This window comes from Nicotiana tomentosiformis, chromosome 8 (genome assembly GCF_000390325.3).
Source record: "Nicotiana tomentosiformis chromosome 8, ASM39032v3, whole genome shotgun sequence".
Lineage (NCBI taxonomy): Eukaryota > Viridiplantae > Streptophyta > Magnoliopsida > Solanales > Solanaceae > Nicotiana > Nicotiana tomentosiformis.
In genome coordinates, this window is record NC_090819.1 from 127,795,627 (window position 1) to 127,806,544 (window position 10,918).

Here is a 10,918-nt window from a genome sequence, read left to right on the forward strand (position 1 = left end):
TTCGCACAACATGATCATCAATAATAGTTGAGACCAATAAAATTCAAATTTTTAATGACTCTAGGTGTTTTAAGAAAAACTCGATCTAACTCTACCATAAATATTTTTACGGCACTAATATTAGGTAATAGTATTATTGGGCCTGCACATCATAGGCTATCCCTTACTAGTATTATGTATACGAGGTGATATGTAAACTTGATCTAATACAGATTTTATAGATAACGAATGAAATACACCAAAACTGGTATGAACGCTTACCAAATACATTTTAGAATTTAGTACTACTTAATTTAAAATCATGCATCTAAGAGTTAAACACATCAAAAAATAGATAGAAGAGTCTGTCATACAACCATTAGACCGTCCCGGCACACTCGAAATGAGGCTGAGAACGATCATCTACGGCGCCATGACCTGAGGGCCATGAGAATCACCATTAATCACGCTCTAGTCTATTAGCTAAATTTCATCCACCAGACTTGGTTTCCTGTCTCCTTAGAACTCAAGGATGTATCCTTAATGAATATTATAATAAATATTTTATATGATTTCCTTAATGAGTATAAAGAAAATTAAAAAGATATTTATTTTAAATATGAGGTAATAATAAATGTGAACCTAATTGTAGTTGCATTAGATAACTAGATATTGCAACAAAAGAAGATTGCTAATGCTTATAAGTTAAATGAAAGTTTTATAACTCCTTCTAATTCGCACAACATGATCATCAAACAAGCTCCTTTTAAAATTTAATTTTCAATAATTGTTGGAACCAATAAAATTATAATTTTTAATGACTCTAATTGTTTTAAGAATAACTCGATCTAACTCTACCATAAATATTTTTACGACACTAATATTAGGTAATAGTATTATTAGGCATGCACATCATAGGCTATCCCTTACTAGTATTATGTATACGAGGTGATATGTAAACTTGATCTAATACTGAGTTTATAGATAACAAATAAAATACACCAAAACTTGTATAAACGCTTACCAAATACATTTTAGAATTTAGTACTACTTAATTTAAAATCATGCATCTAAGAGTTAAACACAACAAAAAATAGATTGAAAAGTCTGTCATACAACCATTAGACCGTCCCGGCACACTCGAAATGAGGCTAAGAACGATCATCTACGGCGCCATGACCCGAGGGCCATGAGAACCACCATTAATCACGTCTCTATTCTATTAGCTAAATTTCATCCACCAGACTTGGTTTCCTGTCTCCTTAGAACTCAAGGATGTATCCTTAATGAATCTTATAATAAATGTTTTATATGATTTCTTTAATGAGCATAAAGAAAATTCAAAAGATATTTATTTTAGATATGAGGTAATATTGAATGTGAACCTAATTGTAGTTGCATTAGATAACTTGACATTGTAACAAAATAAGATTACTAATGCTTATAAGTTAAATGAAAGTTTTATAACTCTTTCTAATTTGCACAATATGATCATCAAACAAGCTCTTTTTAAATTTTCATTTTCAATAATAGTTGGGACCAATAAAATTATAATTTTTAATGACTTTAGGTGTTTTAAGAATAACTCGATCTAACTCTACCATAAATATTTTTATTGCACTAATATTAGTTAATAGTATTATTGGGCATACACATCATAGGCTATCCCTTACTAGTATTATGCATACGGGGTGATATGTAAACTTGATCTAATATAGATTTTAAAGATAACGAATGAAATACACCAAAACTAGTATAAACTCTTACCAAATACATTTTAGAAATTAGTACTACTTAATTCAAAATCATGCATGTAAGAGTTAAACACAACAAAGGAAAGATAGAAGAATCTATCATACCACCATTAGACCGTCCCAGCACACCCGAAATGAGGCTGCGAACGATCATCTATGGCGCCATGACCCGGGGGCCATGAGAACCATCATTAATCACGCTCTAGTCTATTGGCTAAATTTCATCCATTAGACTTGGTTTTCTCCCTCCTTAGAAATCAAGGACGTATCCTTAATGAATCTTATAATAAATATTTTATATGATTTTCTTAATAAGCATAAAGAAAATTAAAAAGATAGTTATTTTAGATACGAGGTAATATTAAATGTGAACCTAATTGTAGTGGCATTAGATAACTTGACATTGCAACAAAATAAGATTACTAATACTTATAAGTTAAATGAAAGTTTTATAACTCCTTCTAATTCGCACAACATGATCATCAAACAAGCTCCTTTTAAATTTTCATTTTCAATAATAGTTGGGACCAATAAAATTATAATTTTTAATGAATCTAGGTGTTTTAAGAACAACTCGATCTAACTCTACCATAAACATTTTTACGACACTAATATTAGGTAATAGTATTATTAGGCATGCACATCATAGGCTATCCCTTACTAGTATTATATATACGATGTGATATGTAAACTTGATCTAATACAGATTTTATAGATAACGAATGAAATACACCAAAATTGGTATAAACGATTACCAAATACATTTTAGAATTTAGTACTACTTAATTTAAAATCATGCATCTAATAGTTAAACACAATAAAACAAAGATTGAAGACTCAATCATACAACCATTAGACCGTCTCGACACACCCGAAATGAGGCTGAGAATGATCATCTACGGCGCCATGACCCGAGGGCCTTGACAACCACCATTAATCACGCTCTAGTCTATTGGCTAAATTTCATCCACTAGACTTGGTTTCCTCCCTCCTTAGAACTCAAGGACGTATTCTTAATGAATCTTATAATAAATTTTTTATATGATTTCTTTAATAAGTATAAAGAAAATTAAAAAGATATTTATTTTAGATACGAGGTAATATTAAATGTGAACCTAATTGTAGTTGCATTAGATAACTTGACATTGCAACAAAATAAGATTGGTAATGCTTATAAGTTAAATGAAAGTTTTATAACTCCTTCTAATTCGCACAACATGATTATCAAACAAGCTCCTTTTAAATTTTCATTTTCAATAATAGTTGGGACCAATAAAATTATAATTTTTAATGACTCTAGTTGTTTTAAGAATAACTCGATCTAACTCTACCATAAATATTTTTACGGCATTAATATTAGGTAATAGTAATATTAGGCATGCACATCATAGGCTATCCCTTACTAGTATTATGTATACGATGTGATATGTAAACTTGATCTAATACAGATTTTAAAGATAACGAATGAAATACACCAAAACTAGTATAAACTCTTACCAAATACATTTTAGAAATTAGTACTACTTAATTCAAAATCATGCATGTAAGAGTTAAACACAACAAAGAAAAGATAGAAGAATCTATCATACCACCATTAGACCGTCCCAGCACACCCGAAATGAGGCTGCGAACGATCATCTATGGCGCCATGACCCGGGGGCCATGAGAACCATCATTAATCACGCTCTAGTCTATTGGCTAAATTTTATCCACTAGACTTGGTTTCCTCCCTCCTTAGAACTCAAGGACGTATCCTTAATGAATCTTATAATAAATGTTTTATATGATTTCTTTAATAAGTATAAAGAAAATTAAAAAGATATTTATTTTAGATACGAGGTAATATTCAATGTGAACCTAATTGTAGTTGCATTAGATAACTTGACATTGCAACAAAATAAGATTGGTAATGCTTATAAGTTAAATGAAAGTTTTATAACTCCTTCTAATTCGCACAACATGATCATCAAACAAGCTCCTTTTAAATTTTCATTTTCAATAATAGTTGGGACCAATAAAATTATAATTTTTAATGAATCTAGGTGTTTTAAGAACAACTCGATCTAACTCTACCATAAACATTTTTACGACACTAATATTAGGTAATAGTATTATTAGGCATGCACATCATAGGCTATCCCTTACTAGTATTATATATACGAGGTGATATGTAAACTTGGTCTAATACAGATTTTATAGATAATGAATGATATACACCAAACCTGGTATAAACTCTTACCAAATACATATTAGAATTTAGTACTACTTAATTTAAAATCATACATCTAAGAGTTAAACACAGTAAAAAAAAAAGGTTGAAGAGTCGGTCAGACAACCTTTAGACAGTCCCGGCACACCCGAAATGAGGCTGAGAACGAACATCTACGGCGCCATGACCCGAGGGCCATGAGAACCACCATTAATCACGCTTTAGTCTATTGGCTAAATTTCATCCACTAGACTTGGTTTCCTCCCTCTTTAGAACTCAAGGACGTATCCTTAATGAATCTTATAATAAATATTTTATATGATTTCCTTAATAAGCATAAAGAAAATTAAAAAGATATTTATTTTAGATACGAGATAATATTAAATGTGAACCTAATTGTAGTTGCATTAGATAACTTGACATTGCTACAAAATAAGATTGGTAATGCTTATAAGTTAAATGAAAGTTTTATAACTCCTTCTAATTCGCACAACATGATCATCAAACAAGTTCCTTTTAAATTTTCATTTTCAATAATAGTTGGGACCAATAAAATTATAATTTTTAATGACTCTAGTTGTTTTAAGAATAACTCGATCTAACTCTACCATAAATATTTTTACGGCATTAATATTAGGTAATAGTATTATTAGGGATGCACATCATAGGCTATCCCTTACTAGTATTATGTATACGATGTGATATGTAAACTTGATCTAATACAGATTTTATAGATAACGAATGAAATACACCAAAATTGGTATAAACGATTACCAAATACATTTTAGAATTTAGTACTACTTAATTTAAAATCATGCATCTAATAGTTAAACACAACAAAACAAAGATTGAAGACTCAATCATACAACCATTAGACCGTCTCGACACACCCGAAATGAGGCTGAGAATGATCATCTACGGCGCCATGACCCGAGGGCCTTGACAACCACCATTAATCACGCTCTAGTCTATTGGCTAAATTTCATCCACTAGACTTGGTTTCCTCCCTCCTTAGAACTCAAGGACGTATTCTTAATGAATCTTATAATAAATTTTTTATATGATTTCTTTAATAAGTATAAAAAAAATTAAAAAGATATTTATTTTAGATACGAGGTAATATTAAATGTGAACCTAATTGTAGTTGCATTAGATAACTTGACATTGCAACAAAATAAGATTGGTAATGCTTATAAGTTAAATGAAAGTTTTATAACTCCTTCTAATTCGCACAACATGATTATCAAACAAGCTCCTTTTAAATTTTCATTTTCAATAATAGTTGGGACCAATAAAATTATAATTTTTAATGACTCTAGTTGTTTTAAGAATAACTCGATCTAACTCTACCATAAATATTTTTACGGCATTAATATTAGGTAATAGTAATATTAGGCATGCACATCATAGGCTATCCCTTACGAGTATTATGTATACGATGTGATATGTAAACTTGATCTAATACAGATTTTAAAGATAACGAATGAAATACACCAAAACTAGTATAAACTCTTACCAAATGCATTTTAGAAATTAGTACTACTTAATTCAAAATCATGCATGTAAGAGTTAAACACAACAAAGAAAAGATAGAAGAATCTATCATACCACCATTAGACCGTCCCAGCACACCCGAAATGAGGCTGCGAACGATCATCTATGGCGCCATGACCCGGGGGCCATGAGAACCATCATTAATCACGCTCTAGTCTATTGGCTAAATTTTATCCACTAGACTTGGTTTCCTCCCTCCTTAGAACTCAAGGACGTATCCTTAATGAATCTTATAATAAATGTTTTATATGATTTCTTTAATAAGTATAAAGAAAATTAAAAAGATATTTATTTTAGATACGAGGTAATATTCAATGTGAACCTAATTGTAGTTGCATTAGATAACTTGACATTGCAACAAAATAAGATTGGTAATGCTTATAAGTTAAATGAAAGTTTTATAACTCCTTCTAATTCGCACAACATGATCATCAAACAAGCTCCTTTTAAATTTTCATTTTCAATAATAGTTGGGACCAATAAAATTATAATTTTTAATGAATCTAGGTGTTTTAAGAACAACTCGATCTAACTCTACCATAAACATTTTTACGACACTAATATTAGGTAATAGTATTATTAGGCATGCACATCATAGGCTATCCCTTACTAGTATTATATATACGAGGTGATATGTAAACTTGGTCTAATACAGATTTTATAGATAATGAATGATATACACCAAACCTGGTATAAACTCTTACCAAATACATATTAGAATTTAGTACTACTTAATTTAAAATCATGCATCTAAGAGTTAAACACAGCAAAAAAAAAAGGTTGAAGAGTCGGTCAGACAACCTTTAGACAGTCCCGGCACACCCGAAATGAGGCTGAGAACGAACATCTACGGCGCCATGACCCGAGGGCCATGAGAACCACCATTAATCACGCTTTAGTCTATTGGCTAAATTTCATCCACTAGACTTGGTTTCCTCCCTCTTTAGAACTCAAGGACGTATCCTTAATGAATCTTATAATAAATATTTTATATGATTTCCTTAATAAGCATAAAGAAAATTAAAAAGATATTTATTTTAGATACGAGATAATATTAAATGTGAACCTAATTGTAGTTGCATTAGATAACTTGACATTGCAACAAAATAAGATTGGTAATGCTTATTAGTTAAATGAAAGTTTTATAACTCCTTCGAATTCGCACAACATGATCATCAAACAAGTTCCTTTTAAATTTTCATTTTCAATAATAGTTGGGACCAATAAAATTATAATTTTTAATGACTCTAGTTGTTTTAAGAATAACTCGATCTAACTCTACCATAAATATTTTTACGGCATTAATATTAGGTAATAGTATTATTAGGGATGCACATCATAGGCTATCCCTTACTAGTATTATGTATACGATGTGATATGTAAACTTGATCTAATACAGATTTTATAGATAACGAATGAAATACACCAAAATTGGTATAAACGATTACCAAATACATTTTAGAATTTAGTACTACTTAATTTAAAATCATGCATCTAATAGTTAAACACAACAAAACAAAGATTGAAGACTCAATCATACAACCATTAGACCGTCTCGACACACCCGAAATGAGGCTGAGAATGATCATCTACGGCGCCATGACCCGAGGGCCTTGACAACCACCATTAATCACGCTCTAGTCTATTGGCTAAATTTCATCCACTAGACTTGGTTTCCTCCCTCCTTAGAACTCAAGGACGTATTCTTAATGAATCTTATAATAAATTTTTTATATGATTTCTTTAATAAGTATAAAGAAAATTAAAAAGATATTTATTTTAGATACGAGGTAATATTAAATGTGAACCTAATTGTAGTTGCATTAGATAACTTGACATTGCAACAAAATAAGATTGGTAATGCTTATAAGTTAAATGAAAGTTTTATAACTCCTTCTAATTCGCACAACCTGATTATCAAACAAGCTCCTTTTAAATTTTCATTTTCAATAATAGTTGGGACCAATAAAATTATAATTTTTAATGACTCTAGTTGTTTTAAGAATAACTCGATCTAACTCTACCATAAATATTTTTACGGCATTAATATTAGGTAATAGTAATATTAGGCATGCACATCATAGGCTATCCCTTACTAGTATTATGTATACGATGTGATATGTAAACTTGATCTAATACAGATTTTATAGATAACGAATGAAATACACCAAAACTAGTATAAACTCTTACCAAATACATTTTAGAATTTAGTACTACTTAATTTAAAATCATGCATCTAATAGTTAAACACACCAAAACAAAGATTGAAGACTCTATCATACAACCATTAGACAGTCTCGGCACACCCGAAATGAGGCTGAGAATGATCATCTACGGCGCCATGACCCGAGGGCCTTGACAACCACCATTAATCACGCTCTAGTCTATTGGCTAAATTTCATCCACTAGACTTGGTTTCCTCCCTCCTTAGAACTCAAGGACGTATCCTTAATGAATCTTATAATAAATGTTTTATATGATTTCTTTAATAAGTATAAAGAAAATTAAAAAGATATTTATTTTAGATACGAGGTAATATTCAATGTGAACCTAATTGTAGTTGCATTAGATAACTTGACATTGCAACAAAATAAGATTGGTAATGCTTATAAGTTAAATAAAAGTTTTATAACTCCTTCTAATTCGCACAACATGATCATCAAACAAGCTCCTTTTAAATTTTCATTTTCAATAATAGTTGGGACCAATAAAATTATAATTTTTAATGAATCTAGGTGTTTTAAGAATAACTCGATCTAACTCTACCATAAACATTTTTATTGCACTAATATTAGTTAATAGTATTATTGGGCATACACATCATAGGCTATCCCTTACTAGTATTATGCATACGGGGTGATATGTAAACTTGATCTAATACAGATTTTAAAGATAACGAATGAAATACACCAAAACTAGTATAAACTCTTACCAAATACATTTTAGAATTTAGTACTATTTAATTTAAAATCATGCATCTAATAGTTAAACACACCAAAACAAAGATTGAAGACTCTATCATACAACCATTAGACCGTCTCGGCACACCCGAAATGAGGCTGAGAATGATCATCTACGGCGCCATGACCCGAGGGCCTTGAGAACCACCATTAATCACGCTCTAGTCTATTGGCTAAATTTCATCTACTAGACTTGGTTTCCTCCCTCCTTAGAACTCAAGGACGTATCCTTAATGAATCTTATAATAAATGTTTTATATGATTTCTTTAATAAGTATAAAGAAAATTAAAAAGATATTTATTTTAGATACGAGGTAATATTCAATGTGAACCTAATTGTAGTTGCATTAGATAACTTGACATTGCAACAAAATAAGATTGGTAATGCTTATAAGTTAAATGAAAGTTTTATAACTCCTTCTAATTCGCACAACATGATCATCAAACAAGCTCCTTTTAAATTTTCATTTTCAATAATAGTTGGGACCAATAAAATTATAATTTTTAATGAATCTAGGTGTTTTAAGAATAACTCGATCTAACTCTACCATAAACATTTTTATTGCACTAATATTAGTTAATAGTATTATTGGGCATACACATCATAGGCTATCCCTTACTAGTATTATGCATACGGGGTGATATGTAAACTTGATCTAATACAGATTTTAAAGATAACGAATGAAATACACCAAAACTAGTATAAACTCTTGCCAAATACATTTTAGAATTTAGTACTATTTAATTTAAAATCATGCATCTAATAGTTAAACACACCAAAACAAAGATTGAAGACTCTATCATACAACCATTAGACCGTCTCGGCACACCCGAAATGAGGCTGAGAATGATCATCTACGGCGCCATGACCCGAGGGCCTTGAGAACCACCATTAATCACGCTCTAGTCTATTGGCTAAATTTCATCCACTAGACTTGGTTTCCTCCCTCCTTAGAACTCAAGGACGTATCCTTAATGAATCTTATAATAAATGTTTTATATGATTTCTTTAATAAGTATAAAGAAAATTAAAAAGATATTTATTTTAGATACGAGGTAATATTCAATGTGAACCTAATTGTAGTTGCATTAGATAACTTGACATTGCAACAAAATAAGATTGGTAATGCTTATAAGTTAAATGAAAGTTTTATAACTCCTTCTAATTCGCACAACATGATCATCAAACAAGCTCCTTTTAAATTTTCATTTTCAATAATAGTTGGGACCAATAAAATTATAATTTTTAATGAATCTAGGTGTTTTAAGAATAACTCGATCTAACTCTACCATAAACATTTTTATTGCACTAATATTAGTTAATAGTATTATTGGGCATACACATCATAGGCTATCCCTTACTAGTATTATGCATACGGGGTGATATGTAAACTTGATCTAATACAGATTTTAAAGATAACGAATGAAATACACCAAAACTAGTATAAACTCTTACCAAATACATTTTAGAAATTAGTACTACTTAATTCAAAATCATGCATGTAAGAGTTAAACACAGCAAAAAAAAAAAGATTGAAGAGTTTGTCAGACAACCATTAGACCGTCTTGGCACACCCGAAATGAGGCTGAGAATGATCATCTACGGCGCCATGACCCGAGGGCCATGAGAACCACCATTAATCATGCTCTAGTCTATTAGCTAAGTTTCATCCATCAGACTTGGTTTCCTGTCTCCTTAGAACTCAAGGATGTATCCTTAATGAATCTTATAATAAATATTTTATATGATTTCCTTAATGAGCATAAAGAAAATTAAAAAGATATTTATTTTAGATATGAGGTAATATTAAATGTGAACCTAATTGTAGTTGCATTAGATAACTTGACATTGTAACAAAATAAGATTACTAATGCTTATAAGTTAAATGAAAGTTTTATAACTCCTTCTAATTCGCACAACATGATCATCAAACAAGTTCCTTTTAAATTTTTATTTTCAATAATAGTTGGGACCAATAAAATTATAATTTTTAATGACTTTAGGTGTTTTAAGAATAACTCGATCTAACTCTACCATAAATATTTTTACTGCACTAATATTAGGTTGTAACGACCCGGCCGGTCGTTTCGAGAGTTATAACTCAGTTTTCCCCATTCCTACTTCTTTTTGTGTTATTCACCTATATTATGTTATATCGGGTTAGTTGGGTTCGAGTCCGGAAGGAACTCAGAGTGGAATAAGACACTTAGTCTCATAATTAAAAAATTTAAGTTAGAAAAGTGGACCGGATATGGACCTATATGTAAACAACCTCGGATTTAAATTTTGATGATTCAAATAGCTCCGTATGATAATTTTGGGCTTAGGAGCATGTCCGGAATATGATTTAGAAGTCCGTAGAGGAATTAGGCTTGAAATGCCGAAAGTTTTATTTTTGAGAGGTTTGACCGGGGGGTTGACTTTTTGATATCGGGGTCGGAATCCGATTCTAAAAATGAAA

The 10,918-nt window shown here is 30.5% G+C and overlaps 1 non-coding gene across 1 annotated transcript; it reads right to left on the reverse strand.

Annotated features, from left to right (window-relative positions):
- Window positions 1-341: 341 nt before the first annotated feature.
- Window positions 342-557, reverse strand: LOC117281387 (small nucleolar RNA U3). Its single transcript, XR_004512013.1, has one exon. It is a non-coding gene; the product is annotated as a small nucleolar RNA U3 (small nucleolar RNA).
- Window positions 558-10,918: the final 10,361 nt, after the last annotated feature.